At 29.8% G+C, this 5,458-nt stretch overlaps 1 long non-coding RNA gene across 1 annotated transcript in view; it reads right to left on the reverse strand.

Moving 5' to 3' along the window:
- Positions 1-802: 802 nt before the first annotated feature.
- The window catches only part of LOC106878316 (uncharacterized), a 19,315-nt gene continuing 14,659 nt past the window's right edge, over positions 803-5,458 (reverse strand). The window contains exon 4 of the long non-coding RNA XR_001410488.2: positions 803-1,919. This is a non-coding gene — a long non-coding RNA (uncharacterized LOC106878316). The remainder of the gene's footprint in view (positions 1,920-5,458) is intronic.

The following is a 5,458-nucleotide window of genomic DNA, read 5'->3' on the forward strand; positions in this document are numbered from 1 at the left end:
TTTTCATACTGAACTACTTAGCAAAATTGTTAATTATTAATTCTATTACTAATTGACGATTCCCTGCCCTTATTCTTGTATATATATATATATATATATATATATATATATATATGTATGTATGTATGTATGTATGTATGTATTTATATACATGTGTGTGTCTATTTATCTTTGTGTGTATATCAAAGAAATTTTGAGAGATGATGAAAGCTTTTGTTCTCTACTCTTGTGTAAAAAACAGAATAATTTTGATCAAAATAGTTTAGAAGAACAGATACTAAATTACAGTTTTAAAATATTGTAATATTCCGAAATGGATATCACTGCATTGTGCATAAAAACTTAAAAGCTTCAATATCCGTCTCAAAAACATGCACAAATTGATACCATGATATTCAAATACCAATTTGGCATTCTATTTTAGATGGTACTTAATGAGTTAATATCACATGAAAGTAAATAAATGAGCGGAGAGGCATTTGGTTCTCTCATTTCCAATATCCAAAAGAAATACAACAAATATGGAAAGTTAATCGCGTAAATAAGCATAACAGTGTGTGTGTGTGTGTGTGTGTGTGTGTGTGTGTGTGTGTGTGTGTGTGTGTGTGTGTGTGAGTGTGTGTGCGTGCGTGCGCGTGTGTGCGTGCGTGTGTGCGTGTATGTGTGTGTGAGTGTGTTTGTGTGTGTGTGTGTGTGTGTGCGTGTGTGTGTGTGTGTGTGTGTGTGTGTGTGTGTGTGTGTGTGTGTGTGTGTGTGTGGGTGTGTTTATAAATTAAGAAATGAATTTAAACACAGGTGTCATTCAAATCTTTATACTTCCGACAGATGTTTCGAAGAAAACATTGGTATTATTCCAGAGGGAATAAAACGATGTAAAACAATGGAAAAAAGAGAAACAAATGACATCAATAGACATTTTAACAGAATATGATTACCGCGTATGTCCAGTTCGACATTTCTAGTTACTGTTTCTCTATAAACCCAATTGTACTCAACAAGGCACTCTGGTTCGCACACAACAAAGCAGGTTTCACCAGGGATGAAATTAATGTAGTGCTAGCCGCCAGAAAATCAATCATTAAATTTGAAAGCAAGCTGTGGGTGGGTAACGATACGCCTGACAGTTTTGATTTCACGATGAGAAGTTCTGACTCAGCACAATTGGCTGATTTGGTCGATACATATATCCTTTACGAGATGGTTGACCAATTCCCAAACATCAATGGAGGTCTGTATCGTGTCGATTGTCTCCCTTCAAAAGTGTTCTAGCCAAATATTATAAAGGGTTAAAAGTAGGTTGGTTGAAGTTTTCCGTAACATCGGCTTAAGCATTGTTTTCGTCGATGATATAACTAAAGCCAACTATTTGGATATTGCCCATAACTTAAATAATGATTCATATTTCCTATACCATAAACCCTCAAATAATTTAAATTATATTAGCTCCATCAATAATCATCCAAAGGCTATTACAAGGAATTTAGTTAGAAATATTTCACTTAGAATTTCTAGATTATCAGCCAGTATTGACATCTTCAATGTTCATACATCGTTGAGCTTGGTTATTGACCAGTTCAAGAGAAGCTTGTCGAGGACTTCTGTTCGCTAGACCGAGATGATGGGGGTATCAACTGATGGTACTTTGTGAATGACGAAGTTCTGCCATCAATGTGCAAGTGCTTGAGCTTGGCGGTTGTTCGACTACTTCAAGCAAGGCCTTACTTTCCACAACGGAAGGTCTCACTGACCTCCGTTTGTCATCAAGGCTGGTGCCACAGTCTTAAAATGTCTGAACCAATTTTGTGCCACGCTTGCTAAGAGCTTCCATTTCGTCAATTTCTTTTACCACTCGAACTTTCTCTTCCATTAATAGCATAAAACGACCTTAATTGCAGCTTTTTCACCACTCACCCTCCAAGCTGTAAAATGAAGAATAAACAATAAATGCTATATATACAAGTAAACAATTAGCACTACAACAACAATTGGACAACAATTTATATCAAATTAATAATATAGCATGGAGATGCAATTTGCCAAATATCATCAGTGGAAATCACATAAAAGCTTTTGACTCATGCCAGTATACAAATATATATATATACATATCTATATATATATATATATATGTACATATATATATATTTACATACACATATGTACATATACATATATACATACATATATATCTATATATATGTACATATACATTTATATATATGTATATATTCGTACATATATATACATATATACATACATGCATATATATACATATATATATACATTCATATATATATTCGTATAATTATCTGTGTATATATGTGTATATATGTATAAATATATACATATATATATACATATATATATATATATATATACATATATATTCGAATATGTATATATATATATATATATATATATATATTTATACATAAGTATATTATATATGTATATATATATATACATTTATATATATACATATATATGTATATACACACACACACACACACACACACACACACACACACACACACACACACAGACACACATATATATATATATATATATATATATATATATATATATATATATATATATATATATACATTTATTTAAATATACACACATATATATATATATATATATATATAAATACATACAGATATATACATAAATATATTTATACATATATATATAAATATACATACATACGCAAATACATACACATACATATATATACACATATATACATATACGTTTGTGTGTGTGTATATGTTTGTGTATGTGTGTATTCATATTCTACTAATAGTTTCTCATACTCTAATAAGTGATAATATAGAAACACTAATATACCGGAATTCAGTAGATACTGAAAAGTATCTTAACTAAAAGTTAGAAACTGGTATATTATAGGACAATCACCTATGTACAGAAAAGCTTATTGACAATGAAATTATAGATGACAAAATCTTTAAATGACTAGATGTAAACTAAGCGCATATTTTCATATAGGCTGTGATCTTTTTAATGTGAAAAGCTTCAGAAATGCATCTGCCTTAAGATTTTCACTTTCAAAGAAGCTAAGCAATCAGAAATCATTGAAGAAAGATACAGCACAAAAGCAATGTATATTTTATTACCATAAGCAAACACATATATATCCATAAAATATGATATTCTTTCATATCAAAGACTGAAAGTATTGTGCAGAAAATAGCGCATATCTCGCAATGAAAATTTTAGTAGAGGCAATAATTCTAGTAATGTAGAAATACTAGTCAATAGTTATCCCATGCTGTATGATTGAAAACATTCTACACTTGAACAATCCTAGAAAATTTCACCCAAAATCAAACGTACGTATTTCTCTACATATACGTTTAAGATATGCTACATATAGATATATATATATATATATATATATATATATATATATATATATATATATATATATATATATATATATATATATACATATATATATATGTAGATAGATAGATAGATAGATAGATAGATAGATAGATAGATAGACGGATACACACACAAGCACACACACAAACACACATATATATAGGTGAAAAGTTCGGAGGGAGATAACACGTGGTGGTACATACAAAATGAGATTTAGGGTGAAAAAGCACAGAAATCATGTTTGTGTGGATAAATATTATTTAATCCATTACAATATGTACAATGTCGACCGGTTATCAATGATAACGACCCTAAGCTGTATGAAACACGCCCATAAAATTATTAAAAGCAACAAACAGCCCAAACCACTCAAGCTGATACTCATAAATGCAAAACTATACTAAAATTGTAAGGAAGGCAAGAGTCAAATTATGTAGACGATCTGTGGAACATGTCCCAAACTAATGGAAGGCTCAGAATTCCATTTTAAACAAGGACAAAAATTTTAAATTAAAACTGACTGCACTTGTACCTCTGAAAATCTCATCTACGTCGTAACATGTTGAACCTGTTTAGTCCTACCGCAGCTGAAACATGTTACGACGTAGATGAGATTTTCAAAGGTTCAACTGCAGTCAGTTTTAATTTTGATAGTCTTGTGGGTGGAGAATTTGTTGTCTGTGTAGTATATAACTCCACCCGCAAAACTGTCAAATATCACTCTGTGGTCACATACACAAATGTGCTAAGGAACGCAAGCCACAATTCTCAATATTTCCACTATACCAATGTACGGAAAAGAACTCAACTCAATAACTAAATAAAGAGGCTACACTTATTGAGAAATACAAACTAGAATTTAACATGAATATATAATGGACATCACAAAAACAAAAAACAAAAAAACAACCAGACAAAAGTAAAAATAGATTTACCGAACCTTAGCTAAGAAATATTATATCCACTGATTATCCATTTAGCTGAGCTATACTCACCTGCATAACAGCAAAACTATATCATACCTGCTTCTATCCAAGGTTAAACCAAAATCTTATGGTTTCATAACATTGAGTCATGATTAGCGAAGCTAAACTGGTAGATTCTGCACGTATTGTAATGGATTAAATCTTTATCTACATAAACAAGATTTCTCTGACTTTTCACCTTAAATCTTATTATATATATATATATATATATATATATATATATATATATATATATATATATATATATATATATATATATATATCTTCTCATGCATAAGTATACGTTTACATAAAAATTCATATACATATATGCATTTTATATATATATATATATATATATATATATATATATATATATATATATATATATATAGATATATATATATATATATATATATATATATATATAGATATATATATATATATATATATATATATATATATATATATATATATATATATATATATATATATATATATATATACATATTTATGTGCATATATATGTGTTCGTTAATCTGAGGTTTTCTCCATTTTCTAATTATTTGTATACATATATATATATACAATTCACCGTCACTAAGACTGAGAAGGGTGTAGTTAGTACCAGTCTTGCTATAAAAAGGAGTTGTAGACTTCTTAGCCACAAGAGCTCATGGTCTCTTAGCATTGACAGGGGAGAAAATGCTCCCTAATGTGAGCGAGATGTATTAGATTATCATGCTAATTTTGTATAAAATTTAATACTCCTCAGTAACGCTGAGTCAACGACTATCATTACCACAACGTATTATTAATGATAAAATTCGATGTAAATAAATCGGTGTTCTTGACATTACTTTATGGAGCTGGATGTTGGACTCTGTACCGAAAGCACATCAACCAGCTTGACACTTTTCATATGCGATGCTTGCCTACTATCTCCAACACAAAACTGAGTGACCATTTTCATAACAGTGAGGTACTAAGATAATGCAATATATCAGGCATTGAAGCGATCGTCATCAAAATACATGTCATCTCTCACGTATAAGTGGTATCAGAATTCCGAAGCATCTTTT

This window comes from Octopus bimaculoides, chromosome 4 (genome assembly GCF_046866305.1).
Source record: "Octopus bimaculoides isolate indiv1 chromosome 4, ASM4686630v1, whole genome shotgun sequence".
In the NCBI taxonomy this organism is placed as follows: Eukaryota; Metazoa; Mollusca; class Cephalopoda; order Octopoda; family Octopodidae; genus Octopus; species Octopus bimaculoides.